This window comes from Rattus norvegicus, chromosome 18, assembly GCF_036323735.1.
Source record: "Rattus norvegicus strain BN/NHsdMcwi chromosome 18, GRCr8, whole genome shotgun sequence".
In the NCBI taxonomy this organism is placed as follows: Eukaryota; Metazoa; Chordata; class Mammalia; order Rodentia; family Muridae; genus Rattus; species Rattus norvegicus.
In genome coordinates, this window is record NC_086036.1 from 9335261 (window position 1) to 9363034 (window position 27774).

General features: G+C 36.7%; 1 long non-coding RNA gene across 5 annotated transcripts in view; it reads right to left on the bottom strand.

Moving 5' to 3' along the window:
• Positions 1 to 18880, bottom strand: part of LOC108348753 (uncharacterized) — a 116320-nt gene extending 97440 nt beyond the window's left edge. For all 5 annotated transcript variants that reach the window (XR_010059779.1, XR_001842052.3, XR_001842051.3 and 2 more), the window contains exons 1-2: positions 18628 to 18880; positions 8984 to 9062 (exon numbers count right to left, since the gene is read on the bottom strand). This is a non-coding gene — a long non-coding RNA (uncharacterized LOC108348753). The remainder of the gene's footprint in view (positions 1 to 8983; positions 9063 to 18627) is intronic.
• Positions 18881 to 27774: the final 8894 nt, after the last annotated feature.

Here is a 27774-nt window from a genome sequence, read left to right on the forward strand (position 1 = left end):
TAGCGTTCTTTTCCTCAGGCTCTTCTCCATTTCCATCCCTGCATTTCTCTCAGACAAGAAGAATTATGGATCAGAGCTTTGGCAGTGGGATAGCAACTCCATCTCTCAAATGATGCCCTATCTTTCTCCAGGAGGTAGATTCAATAAGTTCCCTCTCCCATAGTAAGGCCTTTCATCTAGCCTGCACCCCACTTCTTGAGTTCTGAGAGGCTCTCATTTCCCAGGTCTCTAGTACATTCTAGAGGATACTTCCAACCTCCTTCCTCCCAAGGTTGCCTGTTTCCATTCTTCCTGCTGTCCCTCAGGACTGTAGTCCTTTCCCCCACCAGATACTAGAACATGTTCCCCTCTCCTCCCAACCCCCATCACCTTTCCTCCCCTGTCCATCCCTCCCTTCCCCCTTGTGATTGCTTTTTTCTCCCTCCCAAGTGGGACTGAGGTGTCCTCACTTGGGCCCTTCAGTTTTTTGCTTTTTTTTTTTTTTGAGTTCTTCAGACTGTATCTTGGGTATTCTATATTTTTTTTGGCTAATATCCACTTATTAGTAAGAACATACTGTGCTTGTCCTTTTGGTTCTGAGTTACGTCACTCAGGATGACATTTTCTAGTTCCATCCATTTGGTGGAAAACTCAGGATGTCCTTGTTCTTAATAGCTAAGTAGTATTCCATTGTGTAAATAAACTCCATTTTCTGTATCTATTCTTCTATTGTGAGACATCTGGGTTGTTTCCAGGTTCTGGCTATCACAAATAAGGCTACGACGCACATAGTGGAATATGTGCCCCTGTGGCATGATGGGGAAACTTTGGGGTGTATTTCCAAGAGTGGTATTTCTTTCTGGATCTCTGTGCAGGTCTACTTCCAATTTTCTGAGGAACCTCCAAATTAATTTCCAGAGTTGTTGTACCAGTTTGCAATCCTACCAGCAATGAAGGAATGTTCCTTTCTCCACATTCTTGTCAACATATATTGTCACCTGAGGTTTTGATCTTAGCCATTCTGACTGGTATAAGGTGGAATCTCAGGGTTGTTTTGTCTTTCATCTCTGATCACTAAGGACTTTGAACATTTCTTTAGGTGCTTCTCATTCCTCTATTGTGAATTCTCGGTTTAGTTCTATACCCCATTTTTTTTTATCGAGTTGTTTGGGGTTTTTTTGGTAGTAAGCTTATTGAATTCTTTATATATTTTGAATATTAGCACTCTCTTAGATATGGGGTTAGTGAAGACTTTTTTCCCAATGGTGATTTGATTATAAACTATGTCTATTGCCTAACAGAAACTTTCCAGTTTCATGAGGTCCCATTTATCAATTCTTGATCTTAAAGCATGAGCCACTGGAGTTCTTTTTAGGAAATTTCTTCCAGTGCCAATGAGTTCAAGATTTTTTCCCACTTACTCTTCTATTACATTCAGTGTATCTTGTTTTATGTTGAGGTCCTTAGTACACTTGGACTTGAGTTTTGAGCATGTTGACAAATATAGGTCTATTTTCATTTTTCTACATAACAAACATCCAGTTATGTCAGCACCATTTATTGAAGATGCTTTCCATTGAATGTTTTTGGCTTCTTCGTGAAGGATCATGTGTGCATAAGTATGTGGTTTTATTCCTGGGTCTTCAATTCTATTCCATTGATCAACCTGTCTTTCTCTGTTTCAATACCCAGTTTTTATCACTATTGATCTGTAGTAGACCTTGAGGTCAGAGATAGTGATTTCTCCAGCTGTTCTTTTACTGTTTTTTTTTTTAACTTGAGTATTTCTTATTTACATTTTGACTGTTATTCCCTTTCCAGGTTTCCGGGCAAACATCCCCCTCCCCCCTCCCCTTCTCTATCGGTGTTCCCCTCCCCATCCTCCCCCCATTGCCGCCCTCACCCCAACAATCTAGTTCACTGGGGGTTCAGTCTTAGCAGGACCCAGGGCTTCTCCTTCCACTGGTGCTCTTACTAGGATATTCATTGCTACCTATGAGGTCAGAGTCCAGGGTCAGTCCATGTATAGTCTTTAGGTAGTGGCTTAGTCCCTGGAAGCTCTGGTTGCTTGGCATTGTTGTACATATGGGGTCTCGAGCCCCTTCAAGCTCTTCCAGTTCTTTCTCTGATTGTTCTTTTACTGTTAAGGATTGATTGTTTTCACTATTGTGTTTCTTGTTTTTCTTTTTTTTTTTTTTTTTTTTTTTGGTTCTTTTTTTCAGAGCTGGGGACCGAACCCAGGGCCTTGCGCTTCCTAGGTAAGCGCTCTACCACTGAGCTAAATCCCCAGCCGTTTCTTGTTTTTCTTTTTCTTTCATTCTTTTTTTTTTTTTTTGCCTTTCCAGATGAATTTGAAAATTGCTTTTTCCACGTCTTTGAAGAATTGTGCTAGGATTTTGATGGTGATTGCATTGAATTTGTAGATAGCCTTTGGTAGGAAGGCCATTTTTACTATGTTAATTCTGCAAATCCATGAGCATGGGAGATTTCTCTATTTTCTGAGATCTTCTTTGATTTCTTTCTGGAGATACTTGAAGTTCTTATCATAAAGATCTTTCACTTGTTTGGTTAGTGTTACCCCTAGATATTTTATATTATCTTTGGCTATTGTGAAGGGAATTGTTTCTATAATTTCTTTCTTGTTCTGTTTAAATATTTGTCTAAAGGAAGGCTACTGACTTATTTCAGTTAATTTTATATCCAGTAGAATTTTTGGGGTCACTTATGTATACTATCATTTCATTTTTCTTTGTCAATTTGTATCCCATTGATTTCTTTTCTTTCTTTCTTTTTTTTTGGCTTTTTGTTCTATCTAGCACTTTGAGTACTATATTGAATAGAGAGTGCAGCATTCTTGTTTTGTCCCAGATTTTAGTGGGATTGCTTCAAGTATCTTTCCATTTAATTTGATATTGGCTGTTGATTTGCAGTAAATTGCTTTTATTATGATGAGGTATGGGCCTTGAATTTCTGATCTCTCAAATACTCTTAACATGAAGGGGTATTGTATTTTGTCAAATGCTTTTTCTGCATCTATGAAGATCTTGTATTAGTAAAACAGTGCCATTATTGTAGATCTCAGAGTCAACTAGGTTGTCAGAGGTTACAGAGTATTTGATCACACTGTGACTCTGGAGATTGTGTCATTTACTGAAAAAAGAAACATGATTCTAGTTGTGATGTGGCTCAGTCCTTAGCATGTACCTTTAATTCCTCTGCGTGGCATGTCGACACACCCTTAGTACACACTTTTAATCCCAAACAATAAAGAAAAAGTTAACTTATAGAAAGAAGAACTAATGTTTGAAAGTGATGTCTGATTGAGTAGTAGACAAAATGATGAATCAGAGACCGATTTGAAAGAGAAGAAGAGGAAGCTGCTTTAGTGAGCATCACAGAAAAATCGGGGAAGGAGGCAGTTTTTCCTGGACAGTCATAAAGAGACAGGTTGTGGAGAGAGGGCAAGTTAGACACAGGTGAAGGCAGAATAAGCCAGAGAGTGAGAACAATCCATAAGATTAGGAAATATTACTAAAGTAACTATGAGACCAGGCAGAGCAATTCAAAAGAATCCTAGGTAAGCCAGATTCAATAAGGTAAAGGGGAGAGGAGTTTTGAACCAGAATAGCTGAGTTGCCCTTCCAGCCAGAGTTCAAAAAGAAATGAAATTATTAGTAAGGCTCGGAAGCTGAAAAAATTTGATCGTAAGGAGACTAGAAACTTCCAGGTTTAGTTTAGCAGACTGAGGCAGTAAGTCTCAAAAACAACAATTACATAGGTGAATAAAAGTTACATTTATAGTCTGACCTGAGCCACAGAGATTATTCTGTTTGCATTTCCTCAGTACTGGGAGATCAAGTATGTTCCCACCTATGCTGACTTTCTCTCCCCCTCCTCCTCCTCCTCTCCCTCCTCCTCCTCCCCCTCATCCTCCTCCTCCTCTTCTCCCCTCTTCCTCCTCTCTGGTTTTTGGGCACTAGACGCACTCCTCCTGGTTACAGGTAAAACTTTATTAACTGAGCCTTCACCCCTTTATCAATAAAGTTAGATTTTACTTTAAAAAACAAACTGAAAAACCTTTGGTTTTCACTACTATTTCAAACAGTCTGACATTGTTTAAATGATTTTATTGTTTGCTTCTCTTTGCAGCCTGACCTTCATCCCATAGCCATACTGTGCACACAGTCCCTCAAATAATGAATGACAGGAGAGAAACGAAGGTGGTCAAGATTTAGGCTGGCTGGACCTTGCTAATAGACTATTTCCTTGTGTGGGTGAAATTTGTAGATTTTTCCTTTATACACATTATGAAAGTTCAGAGTGAATTATGAAGTATCCAAGCAGGTTTGTAAATATTTTCATTTATTATATACAGTTAAAGACAGCTTTTATGTCGATTCTATAATTTATTCACTGTGTGAATTCCCTGAGGGTATATTTCCTCGTCCAGTCATGGAGGAAGTAAGTGGTACAAGTCAAAACATGGCTATCTATATACATAAAATCTTAGTCTTTATGAAATGATTTGTGACCTATGGATTAAAGCGTATGATAACACATTGTTATCATGTAGTTAAACATTAGACATTTATATATAATTATTTTGGGGGCTGTGAAGAGTTTCCTTTGGAATATCTGAAAACGTCACACATCTTTTCAACAATGATTAGAATATGCTACAAAATTATTAATCCAAATTTTATGACTAGTCACCTATGCCAAAATTCTGGTTTTAAAAGAAATAAGGCAACAAAACTTGGCAGATTAATATACATTTTATCTTTGATATTTAAATTTTTAATTGCCTTGCATAGATTTAATAGAAAAAGTCATTTGTGTCTTCACAGCATTTAATGTTTCACTTCAGAAACAGCTATAATGGAAGATAAATTTATGACTTTAAAAGCTGCAAACATGATTAAAGCGGGGTTATGACATACACATATTCATATGTATATGCAAAAAATATATACACATATATACATAATTAATAGGCAGAAGTCATGTTAGTTTAAAGAAGAAAACTGAGAAAGTATTGTTAGAGGATTATGTTAAATGAAATAAATTATGCAATTACTAGAAATAATGTAAAAAATAGTTCAACTCTGCAATATGTCAAACTTTTATATTAGTTCTGAGCCTGTGATGCTTTTGATGCAGTGAGAATGGAAAGCCATCTAAAGTCAGTATTACTTATATACTTCTACAAAGGCTCTAAAACACCATGACCCTTCTAAAACAAGATATTAACTATATATCCATCCTCAAAATATTGCTTCTTCTGTATGGGTAAGCAAAGAGTTATGGAATTGAAAAGTAAACTGATTCTAAATGAAGCATCTGAAATAATTTAGATGCAATTTTCAGCCAACAACCTTCAAGTTGTTTGCCTCTGCTTACTAGGAAATAAAAAGCTAGCGAGGGACCTGAGTCTCAGTAAGGCTGAGAATAGCTTAAGAACAGTAATTACAATTAGCTGTGTCCTTCTCAACCAAAACAGGCACAACATAGATTCAAAGTGATGGCTGTTCTCTTCCTGATTTAGATTTACAATAGATTCAGTTAGTCTGAGGTCCTACTGAGCAGCTTTGAATTGATAACAAAGTTAGAATCAGCAGTATTCAAATGCAGCTAGTCTTTTCCTCTTTGGCTGACCTGAGAAGGTGGAATACAGCTTCTCATCTAAGGTTCACATCACTCTGCTCTGGAAACAGTTTTCACGCCCAGCTTAGTACAGTCTTCAACAGATAATGCTCTGCACACCCATGTTTGCTCTCTCTGGCCTACCACCGTGTCCCTCATATGACAACTTTCTGTTTTATTCATAGAAATCTTCTCCTTTCTCCATCCCTCCCTCCATCCCTCTCCCTTCTCTCCCTTCCTTCCTTTCTTCCATACTTTTATTTCCCTTCTTTCTTTCTCTTTTTACAGCAAAACAATCAAAGGAAGAGAAATTGATTTTTGCTACAAGATTATTGCTATTCATCAAGGCAATCAGGTATAGCTTAAAGACAAAGACTACCAAGATGAAAGTGAGCCCGTATGTGAAATTTCAGTGTACATACAGATAATAGCATTGCATTCAACTGTCAAGAAAATACAATAACAAAATTTGAAGGAAAACAGATGTACCTTGCCATTATATTGAGATAGCTTTGATTTGCCAAGACTGATATTGCATGCTTTCTCTTGTATGCATCCTATAGATTTTAGTTTCCACAGATATAAATAAATTTATGTGAACATTAATGTAGTTCATGTAACTGAAAAGAATACCATGCAAAGAGAAAAGTTAAATAAGTGGAGGAGGAAAATAGTATTAGATTATATATGACATGAGAGTGGAAATGTGTGGAAGAGTACAGGGTGGAGAGATATGAGGAAGAGGAAAAGAAGGGAGAGAAGATCAGCAGAATAGATATGAAAATGCCACAGTGGAATTCATTATTTTCCATATTAAGATAAAGTTTTCTAAAAAGATGGAGGAATGGAAGGAAGCAAAGAAAGGGTTACCACTGTGTTTGGAGCACACAAGTTGGTATAGTGATGGACTCGGATCTTTAAAGCTAGTAGTCATGATGAGCCTATGGTCTTACCCATGGCAGTAATATAAGGACTATGTGCTCAGTGCTAACTAGTTAACTCAGTTTACTAGCAGGGGAAATACCTGGGTCGACACAGACAATGATATGTGGTGAGAGGTGAATGAAGGCAGAGGGTTATAGAAAGAATTAGATTATGAAAAGCCATTCCCCATGTTTACTATAGTGAAATACAGTACAACATCTTTAATGTTAATCTGTGGATCAGGGGTATTATAAAGCTTTCAGAATTGATAAGAAAAAGGGAAGAAGTATGCATTTAAAATGCTTCATGACAAAAATAATGTAGAAAAATGATTTTGAAAATGATATTTAAAATATATTTGAAAAACATAAAAGAAAACTAGGTACAATATAATAAAAACCAACTAGAGTTAGTGTTGTGCTGTGAATACTTGTTTACCACCACACCAATATGTAATATTGAAACCTGATCTCTAGCACAATAATACTAGATACATGCTTGATGAGGTAACTAGGTCATGAGGGCCACACCTTCAGAGATGTCCAAAGGCCAGCAGGTACCTTTCACTGTTAGGACACATATGATAGATGTCAGCTGATGTCCACCCCTCAGACACTAAAAGTAGGTGCTGGACACACCTCTAGAATCATGAGACAGCATATTCTGATTTTAATAAAATGGCTAGTGTGATGATTAATTAAACAATATTAACACAAGGGGTTCTAACATAACCTAAGATAGACATCTAGGCATGCTGGTAATATAATTTCTAGACAGGTTAGCTGAGGTTGGAAGACCCACACTATGTTCTCTTATGGGCTGGGGTCCTGAGCTGAAAGCAAGAGGAAAATGGGTAGTGTTTACCTCTCACTACTTACCCGACAGCAGACTTGGTGTGATCAGTTACCACACACTCCGCCATTATAGTGGACTGTGCCCTCATACTATGATTCAGGATAAGGCCTTCTTTTCTCACTATTAGCCACTTTGTCCATAGCAATGACCAAGGTCACTAGCATCCCCATTGTGCAGGCAAAGCAGTACTGACACACTGAATTAGTTGGCTACTGGTGATCCTCCGCTAAACATTAGACTAAGGCAAGTATTACTGCTGCAGTTCTTGAAAACATGGTCATCATTTAAAAACAATTTTCCACTCCTTCAAATGATATTTATCCTCTTAATCCTATGTAAACATGTTGTATTAGTCAACAGATCCTATTTTTACCATCAAATCTGCATACAAGTAGTACATCGTTTAATGAGTATAAAACAAATGATATTCTCATGAATTCTTGATTAAATCGACCTGTGCTGACTTTTGTTCATTAATCAGTCTTCCATAGTGTAATATATTTTCTTCAATCTGAGAAAAAAGAGATATTCTATCCTGGTAGAATGGCTCTCTGGAAAGGCAAAATCCGTTCAAAAAGCAGGTAAGGCCAACAAGTACAAAGAAAATTTCTTATCTACGTGAATAATCATTGTTCTAGAAAACTCTCCAAACTCTCTCACACTTTCTCAATCTATGATAATTTGGATTTGATAATTCCCTGTCTGTAATTATCTGTTTGTCAAATCTTTTAGTGCTACAAATTGTTAATGTCAGTTCCCCTAAACTCATCAGTACCAACAGTATTTTTTCACTTGTGATATGAATTTAAATTTTTGTGGAAAACCAAAACTTACCTAAAATTTTTTTTCTTCCTGTTCACCCCTGAATATGTTGAAATTTAAAAGTCATTTCACTCATTAATTAATTAATTAATTAATTCATATTTTTGTGTGAATATTTAAATATTGATGTTTTATTAGTTTTTAATGCACATATGTCCACCCACAACATACCTCTCCATCGGACCCTTATGTTCCCACAGCCCTGGGCCCCCTTCTGTTCTTCTTACAGTGCTTAGCCCAATAGACTAATGGATTTTTATCCTCAGATCTAATATTCCTTGCCAACTCTCTTCTAAGCATCTTTTCTACATTTCCATGAATTCCTTTAAATTCAATATGCCAAGAGCTAAGCCATATGAATTCATTGACTTTTTATATTCTATTTCCTCTTTTTCACTGGTCATTCCATTCCTCTCAATGTAGTCCTAAAAATTCTGATGTTTAGATGATAAAACATAAATGAGGCATAGTTCCTATCTCTGGAAGATCACTCAGTACCAATTAGAATAAGACAGTACCTTAATAGACTGATAGAGTGCTCAGATGATGAATAAAGGGAGTATGCTTTTTCATTTTTGTGAGTGTACATGCATGCCTACGTGCATGTATATGATTGGAGATGTACCCCAGGATTTCACACATGCAGGGCAAGCCATATCTTGCTCAGAAGTCTACCCAACACCACCAGCTTCTTATCACCAATTCTGGTGAGGCCTCTGTGAACTTGAGGCAGTTTGTAATTACTGAGGACCCTACTTACATGCTTTCGTGGTCGTATCTCCTTTCCAGCAGAACGCCAGTAGTAGCTATCCTTCCTGATCCAAGCTCCTTATCTTCAACTGTTATGAAAAGGTATAAAAGCTTTTGATTCAATGCTTTCCTTCCATATTCTGTCAAATTATTAAAAATTTACATTTGCTTCCAAAGACTTTTCAGAGAAAAATTAGAAATCAACAAATGTACAAAGTTAGTCCAAGTGGGAAAAGCAATCCATCCTGAAGATTTCCCCATTAACATCCACATTAGTATGAATTAGATGGGCAATCCTGGTTGTTTATGCACCTAATTGAGAGTCTTTCCAGTTGAAGTTTTTGCAGAGCCAAGGTTGGTAGAAAAGTAAACTGTTTCCAAACACTTTTTACTTCACTGGTAATTGGAATACACTCTGAAACACTAAACACTGAACGTATCCTGCTCATTCTACCAAACCATTAGCCCCTAGGCATTATTTAAGGATGCAGTGCAAATGGCTTTGTGTATCTTAGAGTAGGTCAGGACACTTTTCCCCTCATTTGTCAAGGGACTCTTGAGTCCAATAGATACTATTGCTTGCAGAAACTCAGAATAGTTTAACAGCAAAACCTTTTGGGGGTGATCTGCTTTTCTTGGAGACAGACCAAGCCTTTCTTGCTCTTCCTTTATTCATCTGTTGCCAGGATGCTGAGCCCAAATGTTAGCTGAAAGCCCGTTCCCTGAGCTTCAAGTGTGTTTTAAAATTGACTATTTTAAATTAGATTTGCCATCATTGTACTTCTAAAACCTGAAATGCTGGTGTGCCCTCAAAACAGTTTGGCAACATGAAAGAGTTAAATTTAATGTTAATTCTGACTCACTTGCTGACTACTGCTACTGTAGGGGATCTTTAAGTTAGTAAGGAACATACCCAGACACCAAATTCTCAACACAAAAGAGATGTACTGTATGGCAGGGACAGAGGCTTTCCTTGGATTGGACAAAGGCAGACAACAGGTAGAGTGGGTATTTTAGGGAGAAAAAGGGAAAGACAGTGTTAGTCTGAGCTGGTAAGTTCTGATAGTTCTGTTAGCCAGTGGAGCCAAATAATTAATTTTAATCGCTGGACTTCGTTGTTTTGATAGCTGAATTTTGGAGTTTTATTTTGGCATAGGAAAGTGGCCAAATATGGGAATATACATTGGTGGCTAGATTTAAGGATGTAACAAAGCAATTTAGCAAGGGAGAGGAAAAGGGTAGGGGAAGACGAGTTGTCTCATGGTTATGGTGCTTGAATTTATTTGATAACCTTTTAGTTACTCCATCACTGACTATTTTTGGATTTATCACAGTAAAGAAATGGGTTACAAATATCTATTTTTTTTTAAATTTCATCATTAAATAAGGTGGAATTTTCTAAGTCCTGAACTTATAAAATGTCTTACAATGAATATTTTTGGCAAAATTAGTTACTAGAATTTATACAATGGGTTATCATTTATCCAATGATCATATTTGTTATAGAAGACAGCTAGCTATCCAGTTGAACAATGAGACTAACACACCCCAATTGTGTGTCCACCACAATTAGGATCCCGTGAATGTGAATCAAAACCATGGTTCTATGAAGTCAAAGAAAAATAAGTGGGCAGATCCTGGACTTGACAATTTATTGTGATACATATTGACAGAAACATGGTTAGGGGTAGGGGTGAGACTCAAGTGAAACCTGAGTCAGAAAGAGAGGAACATACACTGGTTAGGACAGAGGGATCTTATCTCTGTCAGGATATACTTTATTAATCTTAATGTAGTACCAAGGAAACCAGCACATTCTGAACATCAATGTTGTTCTGAACAGCTCTGTATACAGCAGTATGTACTACTGTAATAGCTTTGTGTATATATAGTTTGCTGGGTTACAATGAATATTTTAACTTTTGGCTTGCTGACCCTCCTCTATATGTAACGGGCTCTAGACACAATGCTATTCTTTATCCATATATATCTGGTGCTTATGAAGAATAATATATGTACTTTATATATTTCAGTTTTAGTTATATAAAAACGTACTTTTACTCAATTTTTAAGATTTACTTCTGTTGACAATTACATCTAGTAGATTATGTGTTGCTTTAATGAACATTTTCTTCTCCATTTTTCCATAACCCATTTATTTAACACTATTCATATACAAATAAACTGAAAACTATGAAAATGTACATGTTCAAAAGTAGAAGTGTCCTGTGTATCTTTCCTATCAAATTACCATACTCAATTTAACTTAGTGCTTGATATTTTTGGGAAAAATTAATTATATTTTGTTCTTTTCTTGTTTCTTTGATTTTACTGAAGTTTAGTCTGGCTTTCATTAATTTTTCTGTTATATTTTTATTTTGTTTATCATATTTTTATTCCTGGTCAAAACTCTTTCATCTTCTATGACATTCCTGTTAGGCACTTTTTAAAAAATATTACTTTTCTTTGATATTTTATGTATTTACATTTCAAATGTTATCCCCTTTCCCCCCTCCCATACCCCATACCCTCTCTTCCTTCTTTTATGTGGAAGCTCCCATTCTTACACACCCACTCCCACCTCAATAACCTGACATTCCCCTACATTGGGGAAACAACCCTTCACAGAACCAAGGGCTTTTCCTCCTATTGATGCTGGACAATGCCATCCTCTACTACATATGTGTTGGAGCCATGGGTCCCTCATTGGTTGGTGGTTTCCTACCTGGGAGCTCTGGTGGAGTTTGGTTGGTTGATATTCTTGTTCTTCCTATGAGGTTGCACAACACTTCAGCTCCTTCAGTCTTTTCTCTAACTCATCCATTGGGGTCCCCTTGTTCAGTCCAATGGTTAGCTACAACCATTCTCATCTGTATCAGTAGGTCTCTGACAGAGAATCTCAGGAGACACTGATATTTGGCTCCTGTCACCAAGCACTTCTTGGCATTAGCAATAGTGACTGAGTTTGGTGGCTGCATAAAGGATGGATTCCCAGGTGAGGCAGTCTCTGGATGACCTTTTCTTCAGTCCCCGCTCCACTCTTTGTCTGTATATTTCCTCCCATGAGTATTATGTTTTCTCTTCTAAGAAGGACTGAAGCATCCATATTTTGGTCTGCCTTCTTGAACTTCAAATGATCTGATATGTTTTTCTTAGGTATTCCAAGCTTTTGGGCTAATATCTACTTATCAGTGAGTGCATACCATGCATGTTCTTTTGTGATTGGGTTACCTCACTCAGGATGATATATTCTAGTTCCATTCATTTGCCTAAGAATTTCATGAAGCCATTGCTTTTAATAGCTGAGCAGTACTCCATTGTATAAATGTACCACATTTTCTGTATCCATTCCTCTGTTGAAGGACATCTGGGTTCTTTCCAGTTTCTGACTATTATAAATAAGGCTGCTCTGAGCATAGTGGAGCATGTGCCCTTGTTATATGTTGGAACATATTTTGGGTGTATGCCCAGGAGTAGTATAGCTTCGTGTTCAGGTAGTACTAGGTCCAATTTTCTGAGGAAGCACCAGGCTGATTTTCAGAGTGGTTGGACCAGCTTGTAATCCCACCAACAATAGAGGAGTGTTCCTCTCTCTCCACATCCTTGCCAGCATCTGTTGTTGCCAGATATTTTTTTTATGTTAGCCATTCTAATGTACTTGAGGTGCTATCTCAAGGTTGTTTTGATTTGCATTTCCCTGATGACGAAGGTTAAGACTGTTGACCATTTCTTTAGGTGTACATGCACACACACACACACACACACACACACACACACACACACACACACACACCAGATCCCAATTACTGGTCTATTAATTTCATATTTGCAGTCATCAACATTTATTTATTTATTTATTTATTTATTTATTTATTTATTTATTTACTCATTCCTTCATTCATCCATTCATTCATTTATTTATTTATACTATATACTCCAGACATTATTCCCCTCCTCGTCCACCCACGACTGTTCCATATCCCATACCTACTCCTTGCCTCCCCTCCCCAGTCTCCACAAGCATGTCCCAACTTTACCCACCCAACCCGATCTTTAACATCCTGGGGCCTCCAACCTCTTGAGGATTAGGCGCGTCTTCTCTGACTGAACCTATAGCCAGGAATCCTCTTCAGTGTATGTGTTGGAGGCTTTATCTCAGCTGGGCTATGCTGTTTGGTTCATGACCCCAGTATCTGAGAGATCTCAGGGGTCCAGGTTAATTGAGAATGCTCTTCTTCTACAGGGTTGCCCTCCTCTTTAACTTCCTCCAGCTTTTCCCTAATTCAACCAGAGGGTCAGCACCTTCTGCTCATTGGTTGGGTGCATATATCTGCATCTGCCTCTTTCAGCTGCTTGTTGGGTTTTTGGGGAACAGTCATGATAGGTACCTTTTTGTGAACACCCCATAGCCTCAGTAATGGTGCCAGGTCTTGAACCCCACCCTCTTGAGCTGGATCCCACTTGGGGCCTGTCTCTGGACCTTCTTTTCCTCAGGTTCTTCTCCATTTTCATCCCTGCATTTTTTCAGACAGGAAGAATTATGGGTCAGTGCATTGACTGTGGGATAGCAACATCATCTCTCACCTGATGCCCTGTCTTTCTGCTGGTGGAGGGTTCAGTAAGTTCCCTATCCCCAGAGTAGGGCATTACTTTGAGTCCTGAGAGTCTCTCACTTCCCAGGTCTCTGGTATATTCTGGAGGGTCTTCCCAATCTCCTACCTCCTGAAGTCACCTTTTTCGATTTTTTCTGCTGGCCCTGACGACATTGGTCTTTTCCCCCAACCCAATACCAGACCATGTTCCCCTCCTACCCTCCTATCTCTTTTCCCTCCCAGGTCCCTCTCTCACTACTGTGGTTATTTCTTCTCCCTTCCAAGTGGGACTGAGGCATTTTCACTTGGGCTCTTCAAATTGTTGACCTTTTTGAGTTTTGTGGACTGTAACTAGGGTATTCTTCCTTTTTTTTTTTGCTAATATCCACTTATTAGTGAATACATATTATGCATATCCTTTTGTCTTTTGGGTCTAAGTTACCTCACTAAGGATGATATTTTCTAGTTCCATCCATTTGCCTGCAAAACTCAGGATGTCCTCATTCTTAATAGCTATGTAGTATTCCATTGTGTAAATAAACCACATTTTCTGTATCCATTCTTCTTTCCTAGCAGTCTGTTCCAGAAGATAGGACAGGTGGAAGGGGAGTGATATTTGGTCCTAGTAGCAGCTGCGGGACTTCAGGGGGGCTCTAACCAGATGTTGTAAGCGCAGTGGATCCTCTAGTATACCTCTTCTGGGGAGAAGACCAGCTGGCCCAGTTATTCTACTATGTTTTGACAGAATTATGAACACCCTTTGCTCAGTTGGTTTTGACAGTCTAGCTCTGAAATGTTTTTCTGCATGTAATGCTACAACTTCTGGTTGCTAAATGATAAATTAAGTTAAGCATAATTCATGTCCTAAGAAGATCACTCACTGCCAATTAGAATAAATTAACCAGCCTCAACAGTGCCCAGATGATGAAAGAGTAGATAGGGTTGACTTTATATAAAATTTTGTAATAATATTGCGGAACAATTTTGAACCTGTGTTAATACAGCTTAAAGGAGTTTCCTATTAATCTCCAGATAACATAAAGACACTGTAACTTTGATTTGTGTTATTCCAATACTCTGTACTACTTATTATTTCTTATTACTAATACCTCTTTCTACCCTGTTTCTTGCATGTTGTTTAGCTTTCAATATACATTTTAATGGCCATTTTTTGTCTTTCTTTTGATTTTTCAGTATCTCAAATGGCCTTGCGTTCCCTATGAGCTGAGGATGACTCTGATCTCCTATTTATTTTGCCTTCATCTCCACTTACTGAAGTAGAAACAGTAATCAACAACCACCTCAGACTGAACTTTTAGTTCCTCCAGTGTGAAATTTTCAGCCGTGGCCAAAATAGGGATATGAAAAGGTATTTCTCATTCATTGGTATCTAATTAATTTCATCCTTTCTTTCAACCTTATTAAAATACATAGCATCACATAAATTCCTGTAGCATAAAGATTTAATAACTTACATAAAATAAATTAAAAACTTTCTACATATGATTGCAATATGTATTCTCCTTAATAAACTGTAAACTGCATGAGAGCAACAGGGATGTATCTACCCTCTTTTTTATCAAAAATTCAGGGACAAACTTCAGATGCACAGTATATCTATGTAGTTGCTATTCATTTGATGAAACGAATGAGTATCCACAGTCAATAAATAAAAGAACAATAGCTTAAGTTTGCCATTGGTTTCTATAGGTCATTTCATAAATTACACTTGCAATGTTATCCAACTCTGATTCAATCACATACTCACAGATCATTTAATTACCTTACATAGAATATGTTAAAAAATTGTTATGATTTTTACGGTTGAATATGTAAAATTTTTATTATCTGAAGCTTTCTGATGTTTCTAATCTCACAAATTGTATTGAAATGACTGGTCTGGTTGAAATAATTTGATGTGTTACCAGGCATTGTGCATTTTTCTTTCATAACTTTGCATTGATCCTCTGCCCAACTCCTGCCAATAAACTTTGTTTGGATCATAACAGTGGAGAAGCCAGAACTGTTAATATTTTACTGTAATAAGTTTACTTTTTAAGAATAATTTGTGAATGTAGGCAAATGAAGGGGAACCCCACAAGGCAAAAGCTGCAGTAATTTCTTCCGGTAGACACCTAAAGCCATCATACAGAGAGGATGTGAAGGACAAAATAAAGGAGAGATGAGCCTCAGCTGGCGCCAGCCTGTCATTGTTGGAAGAAGTGCTGTGCTGAAGTAAGATTATAGAAACTGCCATCATGTTGTGTTACCAGTGGGCATCTGGAAGGGCTGTCAAGATCTGTTGACCCGGACCTCTAGTTAGAAAGAAGAGACAAACAGCTAATAGGGAAGAAGATGATTTGTGTGTTTATGTAATTATTCTACAATATGTTAAGATAAAATATGTGTTCTAAATTAAACATTATAATATTTTACATCCTGTTTCTCTATATTTAATCAAGGCTTTCAATGTGATTTTTGATTCTTTCATATAAAGCGATTCTTTTCTTTATTCTTTTCTGGGGTACGTTATGTCTATATCAAGTGAAATGTCAATTTATTGAATTTATTTTGCACACATAATACACACACAGACACACACACAGACACACACACTGACACACACACACACACACACACACACACAGAGAAACTTTTCCTAGATATATCCATTAAAAAAAACAAAACAAAACAAAACCTATGGTTGACGCTTATATAAAACTAACTACAAAAAAATAAATAAAAGAATGATTACTTCTTTCTCTTCAAAAACTAAGTACAGCTTTGACCTTAGTAATTAAGTTCAATTTTGTTGAAATTGTTCCAATAAACAAGAGGTTGAAATTTGATTGAAGCTTAATGGGTTCTTTAAATTCTATACATTCTTAGAGAGCTATGTATATGTGCTTCTTTGTCCATCTCTCTCTGTCCCTATGTCTCTGTTTCTGGCTGTCTCTGGCTGGCTGTCTCAGTGTTCCTCTATCTTACTGCATGTATTTGTTGTGTCTTAGTTTATATTCTACAATATAATAATGTGTAATGCTTGAATATCTAATGAATTTGGAGCTGAAATGTTAAACAAAGAGCTAGACCTCTGAATAGAGGGATATACATTTAACAGACTGTTTCACCATTGTGCTAATACCTTTAACATTCTTTGTAAGATGGCAAAGATTGTTTGACCTGTGGAAATTCTCTGATATGAAAGCTGGTGTAATGTTACAGGGGAAGTATGTTTTCTTTATCCATATATAAATTTTATGCTTGTTCATTCTGTAAAGACTACTACTGAATTTTAATAAGTTGAAGCCATCTATTTTGTAAACACAATCAAAACTACTTTTGATTTAGTAATCTAGTTAAGTTACATCACAGTCTTCAAGCAATAATAATAAAAAATCAATACTAGATTAATTTGAGCAATGGTTTGTAGCATTGCCAAATCAGTTCTGTAGGCTTTTAGATTCATTTTGTGCATGTTTTTCTCATACTTGTTAAAAATAAAGCAAGCTGGCATTTCGTGTATGTTAAGTAATTTCCATTATGATTACATTTACACACTTGACATGTTAAGGCTGGGTTACAGATTAGTTGAAAGATTTCTGGAATTAACTAAATCAAATCTAAAGCATGTCCTAGATACAAATATTTTGGTTTTGCAAACACCTTGTTCATTCCATTACTGTTTAAGCAATTCTAAGAAATCACAAACTACCATGTAGTATAAGTGAAACTGAAGCAGCATGTAAAAAGTGATGTCAGATTACATTGGAAGAATAACTGCACATTTTATAGGCAATGTCACCAAAATGTATGAACTCAAACACAGAAGTCTGACAGTTGACTCTGTAAAAGACAAAGCTTCTCTCTGGGTACCATGTGGTTTCCATGGTGTTTATCAACATATAAAAACATGAGCTTTGGATTTAGCATAGTTGTAAAAAGAGGGCAATAAAAGTTTCACCTGGTTGCTTATTTTAAAAATTATTTTTATATGAATGCATAAATCCCACAGCTAAATAAATCTTAGACTTAGATTTTCTTAGCCTTACTTATTTAGCAAAATTAATAATGGTAGGCTTATGCCGGAAATCAGCACATCCCATAATATAAATTTGTTGGGCTTTATTTTCCACCTATCATTTCATACATTTCTGAGTACAAGAAAACAATAGAATTTTATATAAATACTACTTTGCAGAATTTTATTATTTTGAAACAGTATGTTTTTTTAATGCATTGAGTTGTTTTTTCATATAAATACATCTCTATTTCTTCATCTAAGCTTTTGTATATATGTTTTATATACTATACTCTAGGAAACTGCAACTGTACTAAATTACTTTAAAGATATTTTCTGGGTATGGTATTTTGAGTACAGTTTTATAGGTTATTCTATAATATAGCTTTTCTCATTTGGCTTTTATATTTTTGGTTGTGAGCCTAGCCTTTAACGGCTGAGCCATCTCTCCAGCCCTCATTTGGCTTTTAAATGTTTGCAAAGTTAAAGTAAATAAAATTATTTCTGATACATTATCATCTTTTCTGATACCTGACATTCCCTATTGGCTTTGCCACAAGTAAATTTCATAGCCTGTGATAATCAATTGATTCGTGGCCATCATGTTGCCTATGTTTACACATATCCAGGATAACTGACAATAATGCCATTCTGAAGACACTGAGTCTTACAGTGTATGACTTGGGGATTTCATCCCCTGTCATCTCAAATGTCACTACGGACACATTCATCACTACTCTGTCACTGGACAAATAATGCATCTGTGTGATAGGTTCTCAAACACACACCATTTTCCTGCTTAGGTGACAGCTACCACTGTTGGCTCTTGTGATTCTGAGAAAGTTCAGATTGTGTGCTACTGAAGGGGGAGGAAGTGGCAGTGTGCACACCCCCTGAGACTACTCACGAAATGAATGATGACATGAACTCAAATGCTCATAGGCCTGGAATAATGCCTTGGAAAAGACTGCCAATCCCGACTCTCCACAAGCTTCAGGAGGTATAGATTATGGATTAAGTGTTTCAGATTGTCCTGCTTACCGAGACAATTACTCTCTGAAACAATGGAGAGTCTTCTCTTTTGTGCCTCCAGACTTGAATGGAAGACTTGTAGGGTGACATATCATTACAAATAAGTGTCTCCTCTTGGTCAAAGTTGCTGTTCCTCTTCATTATTCAATATGTTTGAGATGTGTACCCTACACTGAACCATCTTGGTTAGGAATTAAGAACACATGGGTAGTCAATATAAGACATTAGCAGGCTGCATTAACATGTCTCTTGGTAAGCATAAGAGTTTGGGTATTGTGATGTCATTTAGAATACTATGTCCTATTAGCATGTTTCTCTTTGGTGCAACAGCTGTTTCCATCACATGTCTCACTGTACCTGTGAGGCAACTCCATGAGATTTGTATCTACATGAAATGAATCTCTTATTATTTTGGAAAAAATGTAATGCCAAGGAGTAAAAACTTACAAAAACTTGATGTAACTTTTGTTAGATGTTTATAAAGTTAATGCAGGGACAGTAAGCTATCGTTACCATGACCTTTTCCTTATCCTTCTTACCTTCAAATAAAATGATTTTTAGTCCACTCTGTTCTGGCCCATCAATATTAGTTACAATGCATTTATTATCCTTGTCCCTAACACTTTGTTATTTACTGGAATGTAATTATTTGAAGTTGGTAGTTTGTTCCTCCAATAAGGAACATGTGGTATAAATTGTTCTGATCTGGCTTACCTCACCAAATATACTACTTATAACAATTTACTGTAGAGTTCATGATTTCCTATTTCTTTACAACTGAATAGTGCTCCATGGTGACTATGCGTCACCTTGTCCTTGTCCATTCATCAGTTGGAAGACATCTAAGTTGTTTTCAGTTTTTAGCTGTTGTGAACAGAGCAGCAAAGATGATAACTGAACTAAGATCTGTGGAATAGGATGGTGAGTTCTTCGGGCATCTGCCAAGGTATGCTATAGCTGGGACATATAGTACATTTATTTTTAGTTTTTGATAATAACCCACACTGATTTCATAGTGATTGTACAACTTTACCACAATGAATGTTGCAAACTTTTTCCCTACAGTCCCTCCAAGCATTTTTCTGTTGGATTGTGTTAACTCTTTCCATTCTGACTGGAGTAAGAATGAAATCTCAACATCGTTTTGATTCCCAATTATCTAATCACTGGGAGCATGAACACTTTTTCAGGTATTTCTTCATTATTTTTCTATTGAGACCCTTGATTTAGGGTACCAGCTCACTTTTTGAATGAGTCAATTGGTTTTTGACTCTGCTTTTTTAATTCTTTGTATACTTTGGGTTTTAATCCTCAATGAATACTAGCAAACAATCTTTCCAGAGTTCCAAATCTTAATATATAGAAATAGTCTTCACTCACTTCTTATGAAGAAACCTTCTCTTTGAAGTGAACTACTAATTAAAACACAGAGTTTAGAATTTGGTCCCAATGAATACATTTATAAAACATCCCCATACCTAAGACTCCAGGAACAAAGAAAGATGGTTAGAGACAGAGGATCAGGGAGTTTCTTGTCTGTGAGATTGGGTCTCATAGTAATATCAGAAGCAACACCCTAAACATTTGCCAACATAACCGCCCAAATGTGAGGTGCGAAAGGATGACACCAATGAACATGCTGAAGTGACCAGAAAAAAGCCCAGCATGCCTCAGTCACACATAAAGAACTATAGACAACTGAGGGAAGATTGAAGTGGGAAGGGTGATCAGTGGTTTCTCCCAGTGAAGAGCACATCAATTGATTGTCTAGTGTCAACTAGTTCTGAAAACACACACACACACACACACACACACACACACACACACACATACACACCATACCACACACACACACATGCACACACACATACACACACACGCATACACAAGCACACACACACACCACACACACAAACACACACACATGCACACACACACACACCACACACACCACACACACAAACACACACACATGCACACACACATACACACACACATGCATACACAAGCACACACACACACATACACACACATACACACATACACACACGATATGGACAGTGATATTTTCTATAACAGGAAAAAGAAAAAAAAGAATTTACTCTTATAAGTCAAGAATACTTGCTAACCACTTTACTTAATTTTTGTATTAATTAATATTTTCAATAAAATTTATTTAAGGTATATTTGGAAGAAATGAATTAATGCAAGTTAACTAAATTTGTACCTTAAAATAATGTTAGATTTCCACTACTAATCCTTAATCAACCCTCTACTACATGTAAGGACTGTTTGATCTTCTCCTCCCCCAAGATTACTGAAAAGTCAGGATTTTCCATGCCTATTAAGTTGTCTAGAAACTGAAGTACTGTGCTCATTCAGTGCCTCAGCTCAGATGGAATGCCTGTTAATTTGTCAGACTGGCAGACAGTATTGAGCCTTGGGTCACCCTGAAATAAGGAAGAAAGATATATTTTACTTTGGTGGGAAATTAATAAATGCTAGGCATATGGACAGAACCTGGGCTTCTAAAATCAAAGTTTTAGACTGTCTGCAACTTAAGGGCTGAAGTATATTCGGTTTTTATAAGAAAAGCATTCTGTTTCCCTGGTCAAAAGAAGCCTAGGACTAGGCACCTCTCTCCAGCATGCGTGTCTTCAGTATTCCTTTGGGGAGCTGGGGAGTTGAGCCACTGCATGATGTTTAAATCCACTGATCCTTTAGGCAGCTCATTTAATAAATCATGTCTTTACATTTTATTGCTTTTCTACTCCCTCAATTCCTAGTGGCACCAAAAAGTACAATTATTTGTACACTACTGTACTTTAAACTCTACAATAGCAGCATTTCTTGCATTGACTTTCACACTTACCTTTTTTAAGTTTATACCATATTTTAAAGTTGAAATTGATGGGGGCCAGCATATATTCTAAAACAAAATATCCCATAATGAATTGCTTGAGTAGAAAAGGTGCAAATCCCCTTTTCAAGTGCTTTTCTGTTGTTACTACTGGAATGAAGTGAAGGAGCCTCATTGGACTGATTTGAATTGTGTTCTCCCCTTTATCCTCAATGTCAATATGTCTTACAGAGGAAATTAGCTTATGGCTAAGGTAGATATTATTAGCATACTCAATCCGGAGAAATCCAAGCTTATTCTCCCTCAGGAAAAATGAACCTGATTATATTCAATTCCATGATTTCTATTTTAGAGTTACCATCCTGCTAGGAAAACTGTTAAAGGAAGAGAAGTGTAATGGAGCCAGTCTGTAAAGAAAGTCTCATGATTGTTGATGAATATATTTGTCATGTTTATAGAATATATTACATTCAGCTGTGGGCACCTTATTAGTAAGAGCTGGCTACTGCATGTTAAATGGAAGAAACAAGCCAGAGTGAGGCTCAAATTGTGAACCTGGCTCTGTACACAATAGAAGAAACACAAATATCAAAACTGAGATCCAACATCATCACGAAGACCAAAAGTTCTCATTTATAGATCCTATTCCGTGTAACGAGCTGAGACTCAGAACCAGCCTTTTGAGTACTTAGTCTTCACTACAACTCAGAGTTTCAACCCATGGATTTTTACACAACTGATCCCTCTCAGAAACTAAGCTGTAGTTCAGCAGTCTAGGAGGATCTCAAGAGAGTGCATGCTCATAAAGGCCACACCACAAAGGTTTCATCTAGCTTTTTGTCTTTTGAAGGCAAGGCAATTAAAGTTAGAGATGAACTCATATTTGTTAGAATCTATAATTCTGTAAAGTGTTGTGCTTCATTACAGCTGGGGTTAGTTTTATACAACTTGAAAAAAGCAAGTGTCATTTAAGAAGCATGAATGTTAATATCAAAAATGCAATTAAAAAAGTGGTCTGTTGGGCTGCAGAGATGTCTCACTGGTTAAGAGCACTGACTACTCTTCCAAAGGTCCTGAGTTCAAATCTCAGTACCAACATGGTGGCTCACAACTATCTGTAATGGGATCTGATGCCCTCTTCAGTGTGTCTGAAGGCAGCTACAGTGTACTCATGTATAATAAGTAAATAAATCATTTAAAAATAAAAAAGTGGTCTGTAGGCGAGACTGTAGTACATTGTTCTAATTGATGATTGATGTATGAGAGCTCAGCTCATTGGAGTCATTGCTAGCCCTGCATTGGTAACCTTGAGTTCTGTAAGAAAACAGTCTGACCAAGCCATGGAGAGCAATCTAGTAAGTGCCACCCTACTATGGCTTCTGCTTAAATTCCTTTCCTGCTTGAGTACTTGTCCTGAACTCTCTCCATAATGGAGGGTGACCTATAAGTTTTTAGTAGTAATCAACTTTGTCCTCCTCAAGTTGTTTTTGGTCGTGGTGTTTAATCACAGCAATAAAAACTTAATTAAGACAATGCCTTTGTCTTTTATTTTCTTGTTTTATTACATATGTTTACATGTGCCATTTACAAATACATAATGTTCTTTGATCATGCTCTACCCATTTTGCTTTCTTGTCTTTCCCTTGCACAGTTTAAATTCCTTTCTTCCTGTTTTTTTTTCTGTTTTCTTTTTCTTTTTGCTTTTATTGGATTTTTTTTACTAACATTTTAAATGTTATCCTTTTTCCAGGTTTCCCCACAGAAACCCACTATCCCATCCCCCCTTCCCCTGCTTCCATGAAAGTGATCCCTCACCCTTACACCCAACCCCTCAAACCTCACCATTCTTAATTCGCATATACCTGGGCATTGAGACTTGACAGGGCCAAAGGCCTCTCTTCCCATTGATTCCCAGTAAGGTCATTTTCTGTTATATATGCAGCTGGAGCCATAGGTTCTGTGTACTCTTGGGATGGTGGGTTAGTCCCTTAGATGGATTTTTTTTGTATATTGACTCATCCCTGCATCCTTGGGATGAAGACTTCTTGATCATGATGGATGATCGTTTTGATGTATTCTTAGATTCATTTTTGGAGAAATTTATTCAGTATTTTTGCATCAATATTCATAAGGGAACTGGTCTGAAGTTATTTTCTTTGTTTGGGTTTTTGTGTGGTTTAGGTATAAGCATAATTATAGCTTCAAAGAAGGAGTTGTGTAGTGTTCCTTTTGTTTCTATTTTGTGGAAGTTTAGACACCATTGGTATTAGGTCTTCTATGAAGGTCTCATAGAGTTCTGTACAAAACCCATTTGCTTCGGGGATTTTTTTGGTTGGGAGACTTTTAATAACTGCTTTTATTATTTTAGGGATTATGGGACTATTTAGATGGTTGATCTTATCTTGATTTAACTTTTGTACCTGGTATCTGTCTAGAAAATTGTCCATTTTACCCAGATTTTCCAGTTTTGTTCAGTATAGACTTTTGTAGTAGGATCTGATGAATTTGTGAATATCCTCAGATTCTGTTCTTATGTCTCCCTTTTCATTTCTGATTTTGTTAATTTGAATACTATCTCTGTGTCTTCTTGTTAGTCTAGTTAAGGATTTATCTATCTTGTTGATTTTCTCCAAAAATCAGCTCCTGGTTTTGGTTTTTCTTTTTAAGGTTCTTTTTTTGTTTGTTTGTTTTTGTTTGGTTTGGTTTTTGTTTTTGTTTGGTTTGGGGTTTTTTATTTGTTTGTTTGTTTGTATTTGGTTGATTTCAGTCCTGAGCTTGATTATTTCCTGGCCTCTATTCCTCTGGGGTGCATTTGCTTCTTTTTGTTCTAGAGCATTTCCATGTGCTATCAAGCTGCTATTTTATGCTTTCTCCAGTTTCTTTCTGGAGGCATTCATTGCTGAGTTTTTCTTTTAGCACTGCTTTCATTGTGTCACATATGTGTGGAACTGTTGGGCCTTCATTTTCATTTCATTCTAAAAACTCTTCAATTTCTTTCTTTATTTTCTCCTTACCAAGTTACCACCGAGTAGAGAGTTGCTCAACTTTCATGTATATGTGCGCTTTCTGTTGTTTTTGTTGTTATTGAAGACCAGCCTTAGTCCATGGTGATCTGATAGGATGTGTTGGATTATTTCCACCTTCTTGCATCTGTTGAGGCCTGTTTTGCGACCAATTATATGGTCAGTTTTGGAGACTGTTCTATGACATGTGGAGAAGAAGTTATATTCTTTTGTTTACGATGAAATGCTCTATAGATATATGTTAACTTCATTTGGTTCATAGCTTCTGTTAGCTTTACTGTGTCTCTGTTTACTTTCTTTTTCCACAGTCTTGTTCATTGATGAGCACTGGGCATTGAAGTCTCCCACTATTATTGTGTGAGGTGCAATGCATGCTGTGAGATTTAAAATGTTCCTTTTATGAATGTAGGTGCCCTTGCTTTTAGAGTATAGATATTCATAATGGAGGGTTCATCTTGGGGATTTTTTCTTTGACATGTGTGAAGAGTCATGCCTTTTATTTTTTTGATTACTTTTTTGTTGAAAGTCGATATTATTCAATATTAGAATGGCTAATCCAACTTGTTTCTTGGGAACACTTGCTTGGAAAAAAATTCTCAAACTTTTACTCTGAGGAAGTGTCTGTCTTTCTCATTGAGGTGTGTTTTCTGTATGCAGCAAAATGCTGGGTCTTGTTTAAGTATCCAGTCAGTCTATGTGTTTTTTATTGCAGAATTGAGTCCATTGATGTTGAGAGATATTAGGGACCAATGATTTTTGTTTCCTGTTATTTTTGTTGGTAGAAGTGGAATTATCTTCCTGTGTCTATCTTCTTTTGGGTTAGTTGAACTTAGACTACTTTCTTGCTTTTTTACGGTGTTTAGGGTTAGTTTCCTCCTTGTATTGGAGTTTTCTATTTATTATCCATTGTAGTGATGGATTTGTGGAAAGCTATTGTGTAAATTTGGTTTTGTCATGGAATATTTTGATTTCTCCATCTATGTTAATGAGAGTTTTGATGGATATAGTAGCCTGGGCTGGCATTTGTGTTCTCTATGGGTCTGTAAAACATCTGCCTAGGATCTTTTGCCTTTCATAGTCTTTGGTGGGAAATCTGATGTGATTCTGATAGGTCTGACTTCATATGTTATTTGAATTTTTTCCTTTACTTCTTTTAATATTTTTTTATTTTATTTATTTATTTATTTATTTATTTATTTATTTATTTATTTTTGGAGCTGGGGACCGAACCCAGGGCCTTGAGCTTGCTAGGCAAGCGCTCTACCACTGAGCTAAATCCCCAACCCCTTTTTATTTTGTTTAGTGTATTTGTTTTTGTTTGTTTGTTTGTTTGTTTTGTTTTTTTGACTATTATGTGACAGGAGGAATTTCTTTTCTTGTTTAATCAATTTGGAGTTGTGCAAACTTCTTGTATGCTTATGGGCATCTCTCTCTTTAGGTTAGGGACATTTTCTTCTATAATTTTGTTGAAGATATTTATTGTCTCTTTAAGTTGGGAATCTTTGCTCTCTTCTATACCTATTATCCTTAGGTTTGACCTTCTAATTATGTCCTGGATTTCCAGAATGTTTTGGTTTAGAGTCTTTTTGTGTTTTACATTTTCTTTGACTGGTGTTTCAATGTTTTTTATGATATCTTCTATCTCTTGTATTATGTTGGTGGTGTTTGTGTCTATGATTCCTGATCTCCCTCTTAGGTTTTCTATCTCCTGATTTGTATCCCTTTATGATTTCTTTGTTGTTTCTATTTCCACTTTTAGATCCTGGATGGTTTTTTTCAATTCCTTCACCTGTTTGCTTGTGTATTCCTGTAATTTTGAAAGAATTTTTATGTTTCCTCTTTAATAACTTCTACCTATTTACCTGTGTTGTCCTTTATTTATTTATGATAGTTATTTATTTTCTTCTTAAAGTTTTCCAACATCATCATGAGATGTGATTTTAAATCATAATCTTGCTTTTCCTATGTGCTGGGGTAGTCAGGACTTACTGGGGTGGAAGAACTGAGTTCTGATGATGGAAAGTGGCCTTGGTTTCTGTTGCTTATGTTTTTGTACTTGCCTCTCACTATCTGGCTATCTCTGGTGTTAATTGGTCTTGTTGTTTCTGACAGGGGCTTGACCCTCCCGTAAGCATGTGTGTCAGCACTCCTAGGAGACCAGCTTTCCCTATGTGAGATCTGAGCTCTCAGGTGTGTCAGCCCTCCTGAGGCACTAGCTCTCTCCTAGTGGTATCTGGGTACATAGAACTGTAGCACAGGGACAGCTCTGCGCACACATGGAAATCAGAAGGATTCTGTCCCAGTATGCTTTTTGGTTTCTGTGTCCTGAGGGCTCCAGGTGGGGCTCTCTGAGCAAAAGTGGTGATCTCACCTGTGCTCTCATGTGTGTGTGCACTCCTGGGTGATAAGCTCTCTCCTGTTGTGATTGAGTACATAGGGCTGTGGCACAGGTTCAGCTCCTGGTATAGCCCTTTTTTTTCTAGTTACCATTCTCTTATTAACTTTTCTTTAAAAATCATTGTATACTCAGTTAATATGAGAGAGAGAAATTACATTTTAAAGGGATTGTCAGCAGTTTATATGAAGTTCAAAGATGTTGACATTCTAGTGTCTTAGGGTTCAGCATATAAGTTAGGCTTATTGACTTTATTGTGAAGTCTTCATGCTATGAATATGCTGAGTAAGGACAACTGTTCTAGACATGCCAAAGTGGACAGGCAAAAGACTACAATATCTATCCAAAGAACTATAGAAAACAAGGAAAGCCGAGAGTAGAATAGTCTTCTGCAGAAAAAAGCACACTAATTTGTTATACAATATCAAATAGTCAGCTCAATATGTGTGTGTGTGTGTGTGACATATATGTATGTATATATACATGTAACAGTAATTACTATACAGGTTTAGAAAGAGGAAAAGGAAAGCATAAATGATATAATTAAACTTTAATTTCAAAACTAAAAGAATTAAAACATTGCTAACCCATTTTAGATTTATTGAATATCCTTAAGGTTTAAGGAGATAAGCAAATCATTTCAAATCAGTCACTGATTTTGGCATGCATTTTATCTTTCTATTACTTTGTGACTGAGTACCATGTATGTCCTTTGGGTCTCGGTTACCTAACTCCGAATGATATTTTCTAGTTCCATCAATTTGCCCTCAAAATCTGTGATGTCCTCTTTTTAATACTTAAGTAGTGTTACAGTGTATAAATGGACTGCATTCTCTGTATTCATTCTTCAGTTGAGGGACATCTGGGTTGTTTCCAGC